Genomic DNA, 18201 nt, shown 5'->3' on the forward strand with positions numbered 1-18201 from the left:
TCTCATTTCCTCTTTGAGGGTGTCTATCATCTTTATACAATAATTTTTAAGGGTTACATAGTGGGACCTTGTCAAGACAAACAAACAATCCAGTAAAGCCATTGCGATCTGAGCCCAAGATTGTACCTAATATAGTAAATAAGACAATTTCTAGGTCTGTGGACTCCTACCTACTTCTAGTACTTCTTGACTTGCATGGTGGGATTGTTGTGCCAAGTTTGTGGAACCCAAAAAAATCTACCAAGGTGATGACTCACCAAATGCAAGGACAAAGGTTTCTTTTATTCGTAAGCTGCAGCCTGGATTCTGCCCACTTGGGAGAAAACAGAATACCACTTACAGCTGTGATGGAGTTTTTAAAGGGAAAGTCCACAAGACTGAAAGTCTTGAGATTACAAAGCTTTCTTGTTTATGTAGCACAAAACAGTAACTGTATGTTTAGGCAGGATATTGTAAGGGAAATAAGTCTGTTATCTCCTGGGCCAGGGGTTTTTACAACTGAGTTGGTGCTTATCTGGTCTTCTTTAGGGTAGAGAAATGTTGACACAGCTAGGGTACAGTTGACAAGTACCTAGTTCTTTGTTTAGCCTTATCTTTCAGGCTGCCTTTTGGGAGCTCAGAGGGGCTTGACAGTGTTTTTGTTTTCCTTTATGGGCATTGGAGTCTAAGTTTCTATACTGTTATTAATTTCTCCCATTTCAGCATCTCTCTAGGGTAATGATTGGAATCAATCACAACAGAACAGTAGTCCAATTGGGGCTACTTCTTTGTCTTAAACGTGGTTGTTAGGAAGGATGCTTGCTCATTACTTAATAAGCCAACTCAAAATCAAGGGGAACAAGGAGAGTGTGACAAAAGTGGAGACAAACACAGCCGGAGAAATATTCCTTTCCAGTATGAATGGCTGTGGCAGCCATCAGAGGAAAACATCATAGGCGTCAGGGTACATACTCTCAAATCCTAGATTGGTATGAGTAGACGATTTTTTTAAGGCCATTCAACCCAGTTGATCCAAATGCATGGGAGAGCAAAACCATCTTTACCCACCGTATCCCAGTGATAGTTCCAGGATAGATCTTTTCTGACTTGATTCAACACACTTTCGTATGTTACTATCCAAACGGTTTGCTTTCGAGTGATCACAAAGCCCAGGCATGTGCGGGTCAGCTCGGGGTAGCTTTAGATAGTACCCCATGACTCTATAGCACTCACCTTTGTCCCTGATTATCCCCAGAATGGGTTGGTAGATGCATTTTAAAATTTCCTCTGACACTGGAGTGGCAGGGTTTCCAGTACTCAAATGGCACTTCACAATTATCTGTAACTCCAGTTCTAGGGGATCCAATGCAGTCTTCTGGCCTCCATGGGCACTACCTGTGGATGTGGTGTACAGACATAAACATCGATACACGATATAATTAAAAAATAATATGGGAACGTTTCTTCATTGCTATAGCCACTGTTAAAGTGCATGTTCTCCTGTGGACAAGTTTTCACCCATGGTTCTATAAATAATACTTATTAAAATCATTCATACACACACACACACACACACACACATACACACATACACACACAAATACCACAAACACAACATGAATGTAGAGGAGAGGTTAGTTGGGAGGAAGAAGGATCAGTAGAAGTAGGAGGGAGATGATGATATTACAGAGGTCTGAATATGATAAAATTACATTGTGTATATATACACAATCATATACATAGGTCTATATTGCCATAAAAAGACAGTGTGACCACAGCAACTCTTATAAGGGAAACATTTAATTGAGAGGGAAATCACTTACAGTTTTTAAGGTTCAATCCATTATAATCATGACAGTGATGGTATTCAAGTGGCTTTCAGGAAGATGTGGTGCTGGAGGGAGAGCTGAGAATCCTACATCTTTCCAGCAACACGAAGTCAGTTGAGACCCTGGGCCATACCTGAGCACAGGAAACCTCAAAGCCAGTCCCCACAGTGACCCACTTCCTATAACAAGGCCATACCTACTCCAACAAAGCCACACCTCCTAATAGGGCCACTTCCCGAGATTATGGGAGCCAATTACATTCAAACTACCACAATAATGAAATGTACTGTTATGTGTAATTAATATATGCTAATGCAAATCATTTGTAAAAGGAAAAGGCCTGGTGTTCTCTAGTCTGGCCCAATTCAAGGCCCTAAAATCAAGTTGTAAAGACAAAAGTGACTGAAGGAACAAGAAATAAAAAACAAGATGGTAACTGGCACTTCTTCAGAAGGGGAGTTTTATCTTCTCTTTTTTATGAGGGAACCATTCCCAGATGCTCTTACAATAGCATGTCTCCTATCTACATCCCTTAGTTATCCTTCAAATTCTAAAAACCAATGATTAGGGACCCTAAATCCTCCTGAGGCAGGGAAATGCTAACACTAAGGGAGCATGAAGAACAACACTGTCACTCTGTCTCCCAGAGTTACAGAGTTCTGTCCTCTGTGTATAACAGCGGGCATGTTCATCAGAGCAGCTGTGACTCTTGCAAGAGACACCCAAGGTTAGGCTTGTTGATGGCTGATGTTCCTGCATAGAAAGAAGGGGTGGGACCCTTACCTGAGATTCTGGCCACCTCTCTACTCTACCTCCTAGAACATGCCGCCCTTGTAATAATATATAGTTAAGTAATCGGGAGACAGCACACAGTGGACTGAGCAGGGAAAGTGAATACAATGAACAGTTAACACAAGCGTAAGGAGAGCTAGAGACTCCAACTGAGGGTTCCAGGAAATCAGTGGGGAAGTTGTTATAGCTGGGAACCTCGGCCAAGTCACTTGACAGTTCTGGTTTTGTTTTTAGACTTACTAGATCCTTCCCCAGAGACAATTGCACCATCCCCACATAGGGTGTTATTTCTTCCTGTACACCTGTGTATCTTTCATTCCCCCTTTAATCCTAAATTTGTAGTTGGAAATTTCTGCATTGCATTACATGTACATAGAGAGAATGGACATCCTCACTTGTCCCACAGGCTGCAGAGAGGGCTGTATTGAACAAGAGGAATGACCCAGGCCGCAAATCTTCTGTAGAAGCTCTTCATCAACATAAGGAGAGACTTTTCTAACAGTTCTTACCCAGAATCTTGTCAAAAGATTTCCCAGCACTGATTGATTGATATGACTCTACTACACTATCTGCTACAATTGTTAAATTGGTTGCCTAAAACTCAAGGCTGGCATTGATCCTTCTGTCTCTGCCTCCCAAGTGTTTGGATTGTGTACTACCACACCAGGCTGCTTTTATCCAAGTAGGAACTGCTTTAATTAGCTGTAGTAATTCATGGCACATCTGAGACTCACCAGAGTGTGTTACTAGAAACACAGGAAAGAGGGACACAGGCATTAGAAGTGGGATCTATGATCACTGTGACAGGCACTGTCTTCAAAAACTGCGAGAAGACCAAGTTGGTTGGTCATCGGCCACTCAACAATAGTCCATCTCTTGTATTGACCCACTTATGCTTCAAACATTATTCTATAGCTGACCATTCAGAGTTATGGAAACACAGCTTCTCAATTAGTAATTGAGGGACTGGAGAGATAGCTTATTGTCTAAAAGCATGTATATCTCTTGGTGACAGCTTGGACTATATTCCCAGTACATATAGGGCAGCTCATAACTGTCTGTAACTCCAGTTGCAGGGGGGATCTGATGCCTTTTTCTGACCTCCTCCTCCTCTACCTGGCAACCATGTAGGGCACATATAAATGTTATATACATAAAACAAATGAATATAAGATGACTAAAATAATCCCATTTAGGGAAGCAATCTCTAGTACACCCAATGCAGGTCATCTTCCAGGTGTTATTGATAGTTACACCAGACTGCTCCCCAGGAGTTTTAGATGCATCTTGTTCTAGCTAATTTGATGACAACACAAGCTGGAGTCATTTGGGAAGAGAGAACATCAACCAGGAAAATGGCCACACAAGATTGGCTTGTAAAAAAGCCTGTGGTATATTTTCTTAATTGGTGGTTGATATGGGAGTATACAACTCAATGTGTGCAAGGACCACTGTAAGAAATCAGGCTGAGGAATCCAGGAGAAACAAGCCAGTAAGCAGCACTCCTACATGGCCTCAGCATCAGTTTCTAAAACTGAAACAAACCTTTTCCTTGACAAGTTGTTTTTGGACATGGTGTTTTACGACATCGATAGAAACCTAACGAAGACACACCTCAGTCCTAGACAGGTCCCTTCTGCCTGGTGCTGCTGGAGGTGCTATCAAAAACTCTGTCTGCTAATGCTGACTAAAGCCACACTCTGTCCTTGGCAGTGAGGTACCTAGGAATTAGCCAGACAGAGAAGGGGTGGCCATGCTGAGGAGAAAGTTTATGATAGTTAGGGACACAAGCTGAAGTAATGAAGCTAAGGTTGTGGAACTGGGGGTCCCTGCAGGAACTGCCACCAGAAGGAAAGGGGCAAAATGGAGACAGATGCCTTAGGACAACTCAGGCCAGGACATCTCTTTCTTCTGTCCTTCCATCTCTCCCAGGTCTACCCAGGCCTGACCACAAACACCCGTTGACTCCTGAGAGCATCTACCATGAATAGACCTCAACTTCCGGTCCTTCCTCTTATCCTCCCAGGGTTATGTGCAGTACCTGCCCATCCATCTCCTGATGGTGTTTTTTTTTTAAATCACTTTAACTTACCAGGTGTCTATGAGCATAGCATGAGACCTTGGTAGAATTCAGTACACTGGGACATAATGGACAGTTAGATGACCGGAAGCAACTGTAGAGTGCATGAGCTGCCCTTCATATTGCATAAACAACTCATAATGGCAGACCTTATCTGCCAATTATCTGCATGTGGCTCTCATGTTTTTGCCAAGGGAAGAACTACACACACCACTACCATAGGTGCTGACATCAGTGATACAGTCACATGAAAGGTTATCTATGGGGTGGTCAGGAGGATAAAGTACACAAAGTCCTTGGCACCCTGGGTGCAGACTCCAGGCTGCTCACTAATCTCTGGTCCTAAAGAGCACTGGCCCCACCCTCTCACACCCAGGACAACAGGCTTCCTGCTCAGCAGCAGCTTACAGGACTGGATTATGGCAGCTCCTCAGCACAGTCCAGGACTTGTCCTAGAGTGATCATTAACATTGTTTATAGATGCTTGATGCTGTCCAAGTTTTGTCTACAAAGGCACTAGAATCTCTCTCTAGAGCTGGGGTCAGATGGGTATCAGGACATCAGGATGAAGAATGACAAAACAGGGTTCCTGATGGAGAGTGAGCTAGGCTGAGGCCGGGAGATGAGGTGGCTAACGCAGCTGAATGATGGGTTCTGGGCCCATGTCAGTCCCTGGCTTCCATGTGTTTCTCTTGCTTCCCCATTGAAAGAAAGTTAGACTCATGGTCTCCTTTAGGGCTTGCTAGTTGTTAAGGTAGGGAAAACCTTTCTTAGATCATGGGCTCTCGTATTTAAGATAGTTGTACACCTGTGGGTTCACAACAGGTTTTGATGGACCTCATAGGTGTGGAAGGATCCTGATGCTGTGTCAAGGAGGCTAGGAGTTCCTTATGTCCCATCATAAGGTCCTGATGACCTACTCAGCAGAAGACTGAAGTATCCTTGTTGAACTACAGTGGGGACATTTCCATTAACAGATGCAGATTGGTGACTGCTTTATGTAATAGAGCATTTTCAGCTTGTGGAATGAAGGGTAAAGCCCAGGGATCGAGGCTCTGCTCCTCAGGAGCTTAGAGTGTGATTGAGTAGATAGACGGGTGATGTTACAGCTGAGAAGGGAGAGGGACGAGACACTGTGGAGGAAGGAGTGCCGTAAGAGAGCTCAGCTGCCTGGTGTACGGAGTGAAACTCTTCGGGTGACTGTGGTCTCTAATGTTGCTCAGAGCAGCCTAGGTGCAGGAGCTCCTGAGCTGTCAACTAGATCCTGACACATCAAATGTTTCCATGCTCACACCTGGGGCAGGGCCACTGAGTAGCAGAAGGCAATGTGGTGGGCTCCTAGTGCAGAGATTGTGGCCAAGGTACTGACAGGATTTGTGTGGTTAAGAAGCTCAGTCCCTTTCTCAGCTTTTGTGGGAGAGAAGCCAGCTTCTAGATAAGATGGCCAAGGAAGCCAGGGGTGGCCGGAGAGTGCGTGCAGGTGTGGAGAAGGAGCAGGAGGAAGCCAGGTCCCTCCCTTCCTGGCTGTCTGTTCTCTACTTCTGTCCCAGAGTCATTTACACAATGCAGTGGGTTCTGTGTATGTGGCAGCCTTAGATGGTGCAGACAGTGCAGGGCATTGTGTCTTTTACCTGCGGTTGCCACAGAATGGTCACCAGATCGCAACAACAATAACCCCCACCCCCATGATGGACATGGATTTGTCTAGGAGGGGCGTGGGCAGTGCCATTTGTGGCCATAAAAGACATTCTTCAAGGAGGCAGAACAGCCTCATTTTGTCACCGGTGTGACTTGCCTTGTCTAAAGGACAGAGCCTACAGATGAAGAGCCTGCTTCTGACTGTCACACTGTTTGTCCTGGTGGCTGTCCTACATGCCCAGGATGACCTGCCCTTCTTCTCAGAAGACAAGAATATGAGGCAGGGAGTGATGGTGGACAGGGTAGAGGGAAGGCTTGGCTTTATCCCACCCCCGAGGAAGGAGCTAGCACTCATGGGCTGTTAAGTCCTCTGAGCCTGGCCAGTAGCACTGCACCTCGGCTTGGAATTGTGTCTGTCTGTTCTCTACTGTTCTGCTCTCTCTACTGCTGTTCTACCAGCAGGCATGGGCCCTCTTGGACCACAGAGCTGGAACATGCAATGGTCTTAGCTGTAGTGATTCCAAGAACCAGAATGTTTCTCAGGGGTGGACTTTCATGCCCTGCCATAGACCCAACAACTTTGGGGGCTTTGGGAACACACACCTCCTGTCTAGCTGGAACACGGGTTTTCAGGCAAACTTTAAGAACATAGAACTGGGGAGTGGGACCAGTCCATGTCAGGGGCTTCAGCCTGGGCTCTGGAATGTTTTTTAGGCCCCTACCCATGTGCTGGAACCTGGGGGAGAACTTGGCTGGACGGGAGTGTAGAGTTTGTACAGGGTGTACAGGGCTCTGTTTGTTACAGGTCTCAGGGACCTGGTACAGGAAAGCCACAGTGAGTAATGTGAACATCACAGAGTCGGAGAAACCTATGGAAGAATTCCCTTTTATAGCGAGAGTGCTGGAAAAGGGACACATAGAGATAACGGTCTTTACCATGTGAGTGTCATCTCCACGAGTCTTCCCAGCTTTCCTGTCTCCTTTCATTTATGCTTTGAATGTTGATGACAAGCAGGTTCATACTTTAAGGGAACACCATCACAGCAACAATTTGAAATCACGGCTACAGTTGATATGGGACATGGAAGTCACCGACTCATCGTGCAAGCTGAGCAGAGAACAGGTGTGGGCTCAGCAAGAGCCTGCTGGTATGTCCCCTGTTTTCTAGATTTAATGGCGAGTGCATCCAGAGTAAATTCGTGATGGAGAAAACAAAGAAGCCTGGCCAGTACAGTGCCTGTGAGTCTGTCTGAATTTCTTCTCCCACTGCCGTGATGAAATTCTCTGTCCCAAAGGATTTAGGGAAAGGGGGTTTATTTTAGCTCACTGTTCAAGTACAGTCCATCATAGTAGAGGATTCCTGGCAGCTGGCACTGGAAACAATTAGTTGCATTTCATCTACAGCAGGAGAAAGGAATGAGGGGCAATGGCATGCAAGTGTTCAGATGGCTTTCTCCGTGTTGCACATCCAGGATCTGCTGCCCAGTGGGTACTCCCACCACAGTTCACATGGGTCTTTCTCCTTCAGCTGTCATGATCAAGATAATGCACATGTGGCATGCCAAAGGCAAATCTCCCAGGAGATTCTTACTGTCAAGTGGATGTTTTAATCTGAATTGTCACAGTCTCCCAGACTGCATGTGATCTTCCCTCCCAGGGAGTAGTTCCCGGGGCTGGAGCATCCCTGTCCTGCTTAGCTCCCATAAGAGGCTGTCCAGTTAACTTAGAGGTGACTTTGGAGGTCACAGGCTAGTCCACAGAAGAGACCATGTTTCCCTCCAGATAGTTCTGTCCCCGACCCTCAGAGAACCTGAGACTTAGGATCTGGAAAGCAGGACAGGGCAGCTGCTAAGAGGCCATGTCAAACTCCAGCCTTCATCTTCCCTGACACCATTGGTCCAGACTCCATACCTGGGGATGACACCTTTCCAGGAAAGAACTTTGGTCCCATGAAGAGACCATAGCATGACCAGGCTCCATAAGATTAGGAGTTCATGGGTCATTACTAACATTTTCTAGACCAGTGGTTCTCAACTTGTGGGTTGTGACCCCTTTGGGAGTGAATGTAAAGTATCCTGTATACCAGATATTTACATTATCATCCCCAATAGTAATACAATTATAGTAACGAAGTAGCAATAAGATAATTTATGGTTGGGGGTCACCACACAATGAGGAACTGTATTAAAGGGTTGAAGCATTAAGAGCTGTGCTAGACAGTTCATTAACACAGTCAGGATAATGTTTCTGGAACAGGACACTACAGACCTTTCTTCTCTGTTCATCTACAGTTTGGGGCACGTATCTCACGTACATCTATGAACTGCCGGTGATGGACCACTACATCTTCTACAGTGAATTGAAGGTTTTAGAGCAGAAAGTATATGTGGGAGATCTCATAGGTAGGACTGTGTGCACCTCATTTCCTGTATGGCCTCCACTACCAGAAGCCAGAGGATGTGCAGTAGCTACAACTTGTTATAGGAGACTAGAATGCTTAGCATGGAAGACTTGATGTGTGTCTAGGTTCTGGACACTAGGTGCTGCCTATGTAATGTGCGAGATCTGAGTGAGAAGGGTCAGACTGACAGGAGCTTTCAGTGAAAAGAGCAGATGTGATCTTCAGGGCCATAACAACTCAGGATGGAAGTTTCAGGCTGAGTTTTCCTGTCCAGACTGCCTGTTCCCAAATAACAGGCAGTCATTTCCCAAATAATTGACTCAGAGACTTTATATAAATTATAAATACTCTGCTGATAGCTCAGGCTTATTACTAACGAGCTCCTACAACTGAACCCATTTCTGTTAATCGATGTGCTGCCCCAAGGTTTGTGACTTTTACCTCTATCCCATTTTGTGTGTCTGACTTATTCTCCACCTGTCTGGCAACTCCTCTGACCCTGCTCTTTCTCATCCCATAATTCTTAGTTTGATTTTGCTGCCTAACTTTATCTTATTCAGCTACTGGCCAGTCAGCTTGTTTATTAAACCACTCATAGCGACATCTATTCACACAGTGTATAGAAGGGTTATTCCACAGCAGTGAACTGCCAAGTGCCATTTCTGGGGTCTCAGATTATGGGAAGGTCCGTTTGAATGGTTGGGTCCTAAAAGAGGCCTTTGGTTGGGAATGCCCCTCTGAACTTGAGAGATAGACGAGTATCTCAGGGTCCTTCCAGGTCAGAGTGTGATTCTGCACAGCCATTCAGGATATATAACACCCACTTGTACCTTCCTGAGGGTATGCCCATCTCATCCATCCACACCCTACCCCTTTGTCTTCTCTAAGTGCTCCCTCCTCTACTGCCTGCCCCTGGGCCAGGTGAAGCCCCTAGTGCTGGGCAGTGGTCCTATCGTTGTGCCACTGGCTCCCTGCAGAGCTGTTCAGTCACAACCCTTGTGCTCATCTGGTATCTGTGCCCAGGGAAGGATCCCACAGAAAACCACGAGGCCCTAGAAGAATTCAAGAAATTCACAGAGGGGAAAGGCTTTCTACAGGAAAACATCATTGTTCCTAAGCAGAGAGGTGAGTGGGTGACTTGATCACAAGGCAGGTCACTGAAGAGACTACGCTTCCCCTAGTTACTTAGAGCTGTCCATACCCCTCCTCGTGTCCTCCGGTGTCAACCATTACTCCAAGTGACTCTTGTGTTTGTCTATGTCTGTGGTGTCTCTTTGCGTCACCAGTTTCTCTCCTCTTCCCTGACAAGGACAATAGGGCCACACTTACGGTCTTGGTCATGATGGCGTCTAAGCTGCAGGTGTGAGGTCTAGATTTTCATCAGTGCACCTCTTCAACCCGGGTTTTTCTTTGTTTCTACAGAAATGTGTGTCCCTGTAGATCACAAAGGTAAGTGACCCCCGGAAGAACCTTAGGATGGCACAGACTTCTCAGTACCAGAGTTTTGTGGTCCCTCTTTTGGACCCTTAAGTTGAGATAGGAGAGACCTCTCATAGCCTGTTGCAAGTGGCCTTTCAAGGATGTGGCCCAAGCAAAATCCCAGGATACTTAGGAATTTGTCCTTTTTCATAAATATCTTCCCATGCCATGGTCCCCATGTGATCTCATCTCCCACCTGACACACCCCTGACACACACTTAGTGACCTTCCTGGTCAAGATAGCAGGACTATGAGTGGCTAGCTATATCTCCACAGTATTTGTGGGAAGGAAGTTCTCTGGCATCTGAGTCCTATGAGCCCCACTCTGCTACTCCCAGAGGACAGGGAGGGACCCTCAACTCTGTTCCTCTTCCTGTCACAGCTGCCTCTCACAGATGTAAATCCTGAGCCAACTCTGCACCAATGCATAGCAATGCCTTGGAGTACTCATCTCCCTGGACCACGCAGCCATGAGACACACCTTTCAAGACCATCTCACGACCTGTCAGACCACACTCCTGCTAGGACCTTCTGCCCCACCCCAAACCCAAGTAAAGCCTTAAGCATCCATTCTGGACTCAGTGTGTTCTTTTGAGTCTCCTGTAAGCTCCAAGACAAGGTTGAGTAGCCGTGGGACTCAGTAGGTACCAGACCCCAAAGTCCATGATATCCTTCAGTCCTGTAGGATATAGGTTATCCCAGTTCATTTGAGGCAACACACACATGGTTTCAGAAGGTGTTTGACTTTGTGGAGCATTTGGGAAACTACTAGGTTGGGCACAACTGGGGAGATGGTCTCACAGTGGGAACTGGGGGGAATCCTATGGGAGACCCAGTGGTGAGTGACTTGGCAAAAGGGGCGGGGTTAAGAGTACCACTAAACCCTCCATCATCATCCCTCAGGCAACACAGTCCTGCACATAGCTCCATTAGTCATGATTACACACTTTGCCCACCATATGGTTTGTCCAGTTTACAAGGTCTTTGTGGACACACCTCATGGGGACATGGGAGTCAAAGTGAAGGAGGAGTGGCCCTGTACCTTGAACGATAAATGCAGATCTAGAAGCTGCCATCTCAATGATACATAGATTTCTGGAGGATGAGCAGATGGTAGGAACTTTCCCGAGAAGCTGTTGATTGTTCCCAGCTCAGAAGCTCTTCAGCACCCACCCTCACGAATTGTCCTTTCATTGTCCCTCTCTGCCTGGATGTGATTCTTGTTGAGGACCAGAGGTCCTTCATACAACAGTATGGAAGAGGGCAGTCTCGTGGGATCCCACCCCTAGACAGAGAACTACAGGCAACTAATGACAACTAGAAGGAGAATTTGTCTCTCCATGGGATGAGCTCCCAATTGTGTTATACATTACAAAGCAACCAGCTCCAAAAACATGTACAGCAAAGCAACACCAAAAGACCCAGCAGTTGTGGTTATACATTTATACGCACACTCACGCATGCATATGTAATGATAATAATCAAATGAAAGATGCCATCAGTTTGAGAGGATATGGGGGCACAGGAGGAATTGAATGGAGGAAAGCAAAAGGGAAATTGATGTAATATTTTAATTAATTTTTTAAAAATGAAAGCAGTAGAAATCTTTCAACAATGTCAGGAAAGTAAAGGAATTACAAAGCCCTGAAACAATGGATCAAAATCTGAGTTGCAAAGTCCAAATTTGCTTGCGAGAATTATCATACACATCTAGAAGAAATCATTATTAATTTTAGTTTTGGTGGCTATACGCTACACTCGAGTTTTTCTTTGGATACTTTTTAATATGAATTTTAATGCTATGTTGACCCACGTTTCCAGCATACTGAATGCATATACAGTAATGTCAGTCAAATCTTTTCTGTGCTGTCCTTTATGGACATGCCTTCCATACACCTTAACTGTTCTGCCTGGAGTTTACCTGTTGAGTTTTGAACAGAGTGAGGTGGAGCCTCAGTGTCTTTCTGTACATGTAGACATTTACTTCCCAGTACCATGTTTTGAAGGGGCCATCTTTTCTCCGGTGTATGTTTTTAGCATGTTTGTTAAGAATTGCTGGGTTTTTGTGGTGTGGGTCTCTTTTGTTCTGCCTGTAGCACAATGAGTTGTTAGTGTGGAATCACTTGAACTTGGGGCCTGTAGTACAACCTTAAACCCAGTCTGGTGATAGCACCGACATTGTCCACGTTGCTCAGGATTGCTTTGACTGTTTGGGGTCTTTTGCACTTGCACATAAGGCTTTGAATTGCGTTTTTTTTTTATTTCTGTGAGGAAAGGTGCTGTAATTTTACTGGGGATTCCATGTGATCTGTAGATTTCTTTGATAATACATCCATTAATCTGGTATTGATTCTGCCAATCTATACTCAAGGAAGCTCTTCATATGCCAGTTTCTTATTTCATGTTTTTCTCTGGATTTCAAAATGTTCAGTGTTTCATTTTGCACTCGACAGAAAATTTCATTTTTGAGGTCTTTAACTCCCTTGACTGGGTTTATTCCAGTGTATTTTTTAATCATTTGGAAACTAATGCTAATTAAAATTTTCTTGATTTTTCTCTCCACATGCCCCCGATTGGTATGTGGGAAAGCTGTTTGTTTTTAATATGTTGATTTTGTAACCTTATGCTTCTATGAAAGTGTTTACTAGTTCTTAGAGTTTCCTTGTGGAGTCTTTGAAGCTTCCTAGTAGATATTTTGACTTTTTAAATTTAGATTGAAAACAATCTTATTTGATATTCTGACTTCTTTCTTTCCTATTTGCATACCTTTTATTTATTGCTGTAGCTAATATTTAAGGCCTACACTCAGTAGGATAGAAACAAGAGGACATCCCTGTCCTTGCTGACTTTGATTTGTCTCTACTTTGGATGATGCTGGCTGTATGAATTTACTCCATCTTATGATCATGAAGGATGGTTGGCGTTTCTCAAAGGGTCTCTTTTCATCTCGGATGATTGTGCCATTTCCGTTCCTAAATGCTTCAGTGTAATGTATCCCTTTTATTGCTTTGTATATATCTGAGCAGACGGATAGTAGCAAAACATTTTGATATATTGTTAAATGCTTTGTCTGAATGTAACTGACAAATTTTTGCCTCCATGTTGATCAGGAAGATCAGCCTACAATTTTCTTGCTTATGTATATCAGGATAATACCAGCTTCACCAAAGAGTTTTGTGTCATTCCCCACTCCTTTTCTGCTTTCTGAAAGGGATTCCAGAGTGTTGTGTTCATTCTTGGGAGAATTCAGCAGAGAACACATTTGGTCCAGGTTTGTTTCAGTTGGGAGACATTTTTATTGCTATATAATCTCACTGTTTGTTGAACTCTTTACGTTGTCTATGTTCTCTTGTTAAATAGAATACTATTTATTTCTTTTATATTTTCTAATTTATTTTGGTGCCTTTTTAAAACGGAAGGTGGCAAGCGAGTCCAACTTCAGGTGATATTGGGTCTCCGGCGGGGATCCTCTGCCCAACACCCACCCCCTTGATCTTCCGGGACTGCTCCTAGCATCCAGAAGACCCGCCCACACAGGAAAGACATCAGCCCTTCCAAGCCCCAAACCCCAGTGAGCCCAGCTTCAGGAAAGGCATGTGCCCTTCCAGGCCCCAACCTCCGGCAACCCCAGCTTCAGCTTAAGCTTCCGTGTCAGCATCCCCAGCTTCAGCTTCAGGAAGGAAGGAGACCAGTGGAGACGGAAAGACCGCACCAGCACCCACTGGAAGAAGAGATGGGAAGAAGACAGAATAAGAGCTCACTCAGCAATAGAAAGGCCAACATGACCCCACCAGAATCTAGAGATCCAACACCAGCAAGACCCGAAAAGCACTACATAGACGAAGCAGAGGAGACAGACCTTAAAAATTATTTCATGAAAATGATGGAGACTCTCAAAGAAGAAACGGGGAAATCCCTTAAAGAAATAGAAGAAAAAGCAAACAAAAAATCCATGAAATGGGGGAAAATTCAAGAAATAAACAAATCTCTCAAAGAATCTAAAGAACACCAAGAAAAAACAACCAAAAAAATGAAGGAAACAACTCAAACAGTTGAAGGATTGAAAGCTGAAATAGAAATGATAAAGAAAACACAGAACGAAGGGATGCTGGAAATAGAAAAGCTGGGTAAACGATCAGGACCTACAGATGCAAGTATCAACAATAGAATACAAGAAATAGAAGAGAGAATCTCAGGTGTTGAAGACTCATTAGAGGATATAGAGTCGTCAACCAAAGAAAATCTCAAAACCAACAAATCCTTAACACAAAATATCCAGGAAATATGGGAAACTGTGAAGAAGCCAAACCTGAGAATAACAGGTATAGAAGAAGGCGAAGAAACACAACTCAAAGGTGCAGAAAACATATTCAACAAAATCATAGAAGAAAACTTCCCTAACCTAAAGAAAGATATGCCTATGAAAATACAAGAATCTTATAGAACACCAAATAGGCTGGACCAGAAAAAGAAGTCACCTCGCCATATAATAATCAAAACATCAAACCTACAGAGTAAAGAGAAAATATTAAGAGCAGCTAAAGAAAAAGGCCAAGTAACATACAAAGGCAGACCTATCCGAATTACACCTCACTTCTCAATGGAAACGATGAAAGCCAGAAGATCCTGGTCAGATGTCCTACAAACACTAAGAGAACAAGGATGCCAGCCCAGACTACTATATCCAGCAAAGCTCTCAATTACCATAGATGGAGAAAACAAAATATTCCATGACAAAGCCAGATTTAAACAATACGTATCCATGAATCCAGCTCTACAGAAAGTGCTAGAAGGAAAACCTAGATCCAAGGAAGATAACTACATTCACAAAGACACAGGCAATATGTAATCCCACTTTACAAAACACAAAAAGAAAAAGGGAGGAGAAACTACACAAAATAACTTCACTAACAATAAATCACGCACAAACAAGAATCATCAATCAATGGTCATTAATATCCCTCAATGTCAACGGCCTCAACTTGCCTATTAAAAAGACACAGACTAGCAGAATGGATACGAAGACAGAACCCTTCCTTCTGCTGCATACAAGGAACACATCTCAACATCAAAGACAGACGTTATCTCAGAGTAAAGGGTTGGGAAAAGATCTTCCAATCAAATGGTCCCAAGAAACAAGTGGGTGTAGCAATCCTAATATCTAACAAACTAGACATCAAATTAAAATCAATCAAAAGAGATGAAGAAGGCCACTTCATATTCATCAAAGGAAAAGTACATCAAGATGAAGTCTCAAATTTAAATATCTATGCCCCAAATACAAAGGCACCTACATTCGTGAAAGAAACATTACTAAAGCTCAAAATGCACATAAAATCTCACACTCTAATAGTAGGAGACTTCAACACTCCCCTCTCACCGCTAGACAGGACCTGCAGACACAAACTTAACAAAGAAACAAAAGAACTAATAGAAGTTATGACCCAACTGGGTTTAACGGACATCTATAGAACATTCCACCCAAATACAAAGGGATATACCTTCTTCTCGGCACCACATGCAACCTTCTCTAAAATTGACCACATAATAGGAAACATAGCAAATCTCCACAGATACAAAAAAATTGGAATAACCCCCTGTATCTTATAAGACCACCATGCATTAAAATTAGAATTCAACAATATCACAAACAAAATTGCAGAAACCCTACAAACTCATCGAGATTGAACAATGCACAATTGCACCATCCCTGGGTAAAGGAAGAAATAAAAAAAGAAATTAAAGACTTGCTCGATTTCAATGAGAATGAAGACACAACATACACAAACTTATGGGACACTTTGAAAGAAGTGCTGAGAGGAAAGTTTATAGCACTAAGTGCCCACTTGAAAAAACTGGAGAACAGTCATACTAGAGAATTAGTAGCACAGCTGAATGTTCTAGAACAAAAAGAAACAAACTCACCCAGGAGGAGCAGATGCCAGGAAATAATCAAATTGAGGGCAGAAATCAATCAAGTAGAAACTAGGAAAACACTGAGAAGAATCAATGAAACAAAGAGTTGGTTCTTTGAGAAAATCAACAAAATAGACAAACCTCTGTCCAAACTAACCAAAAGACAGAGAGAGAGAGCATGCTAATTAACAAAATCAGGAATGAAAAAGGGGAAATAACAACAGACTCTGAGGGGATCCAGAGAATCATCAGGGCATACTTTGAAAATCTGTACTCCACAAAATTTGAAAATTTCAAGGAAATGGACAATTTCCTGGATAGGTATCACTTGCCAAAACTAAATCAAGAGCAGATAAACAATCTAAACAGACCTATAGCCCCTAATGAAATAGAAGCAGTCATCAAAAGTCTCCCAAACAAAAAAAGCCCAGGCCCAGATGGCTCCAGTGCAGAATTCTACCAGAAATTCAAAGTAGAGCTAATTCCAATACTCCTCAAAGTATTCCATACAATAGAAGCAGGAGGCTCACTGCCAAACTCTTTTTCGAGGCTACAATTACCTTGATACCCAAGCCACACAAAGACACAACTAAGAAAGAGAACTATAGACCAATTTCCCTCATGAACATCGATGCAAAAATACTCAATAAAATACTAGCAAACCAGATTCAAGAACACATCAGAAAAATCATCCACCATGATCAAGTAGGCTTCATCCCAGGAATGCAGGGATGGTTCAACATTAGAAAATCTATCAATGTAATCCACCATATAAACAAACTGCGAAAGAAAAACCACATGATCATCTCACTAGATGCTGAAAAAGCCTTTGACAAAATCTAGCATCCCTTCATGATAAAGGTCCTAGAGAGATCAGGGATAACAGGAACATACCTGAATATAATAAAAGCAATATACAGTAAACCAACAGCTAACATCAAACTAAATGGAGAGAAACTCAAAGCAATTCCTCTAAAATCAGGAACAAGACAAGGCTGTCCACTCTCTCCTTATCTCTTCAATATTGTACTTGAAGTTCTAGCTACAGCAATAAGACAACAAAAGGAGATAAAGGGGATACAAATAGGAAAAAAAGAAGTCAAACTTTAACTATTTGTAGATGATATGATTGTTTACATAAGTGACTCAAAAAACTCCGCAAGGGAACTCCTAGAGCTGATAAACACCTTCAGCAATGTGGCAGGATACAAGGTAAACTCAAAAAAATCAGTGGCCCTATTATATACAGATGAAGTGACTGAGAAAGAAATCAGAGAAACATCACCCTTCACAATAGCCAAAAACGGCATCAAATATCTGGGGATAATGTTAACCAAGGAAGTGAAAGACCTGTATATCAAGAACTTTGAGTCTTTAAAGAAAGAAATCAAAGAGGATACCAGAAAATGGAAAGATCTCCCATGCTCTTGGATTGGTAGGATCAACATAATAAAAATGGCAATCTTGCCAAAAGCAGTCTACAGATTCAATGCGATCCCTATCAAAATTCCATCACAATTCTTCAAGGACCTGGAAAGAATATTAATCAACTTTATATGGAAAAACAGAAGGCCCAGGATAGCCAAAACAACCTTATACAATAAAGGAACTTCAGGAGGCATCACCATACCTGACTTCAAGCTCTATTATAGAGCTATAGTCCTGAAAACAGCTTGGTATTGGCACAAAAGTAGGTAGGTAGACCAATGGAACCGAATTGAAAACCCCTAAATTTAACCTACACACATATGAACACTTGATTTTTGACAAAGAAGCTAAAACTGTATAATGGAAAAAAGAAAGCATCTTCAACAAATGGTGCTGGCATAACTGGGTACTGGTATGCAGAAGACTGCAGATAGATCCATGTTTATCGCCTTGTACAAAACTTAAGTCCAAATGGATCAAAGATCTCAACATAAATCCAGCCACACTGAAACATTTGGAAGAGAAAGTAGGAGATACTCTTCAACGAGTTGGTACAGGAGACCACTTCCTAAACATAGCACCAGTGGTGCAAACACTGAGATCGACAATTAACAAATGGGACCTCCTGAAGCTAAGAGGCTTCTGTAAGGCAAAGGACA

At 43.1% G+C, this 18201-nt stretch overlaps 1 long non-coding RNA gene across 1 annotated transcript; it reads left to right on the top strand.

Moving 5' to 3' along the window:
* The first annotated feature begins 9740 nt into the window (after window positions 1-9740).
* LOC110343470 lies at window positions 9741-10761 on the top strand. The gene is made up of 3 exons (XR_002385753.2): window positions 9741-9844; window positions 10142-10168; window positions 10581-10761. It is a non-coding gene; the product is annotated as an uncharacterized LOC110343470 (long non-coding RNA).
* Window positions 10762-18201: the final 7440 nt, after the last annotated feature.

Source organism: Mesocricetus auratus, unplaced genomic scaffold (assembly GCF_017639785.1).
Source record: "Mesocricetus auratus isolate SY011 unplaced genomic scaffold, BCM_Maur_2.0 Super-Scaffold_100004, whole genome shotgun sequence".
Taxonomy (NCBI): domain Eukaryota; kingdom Metazoa; phylum Chordata; class Mammalia; order Rodentia; family Cricetidae; genus Mesocricetus; species Mesocricetus auratus.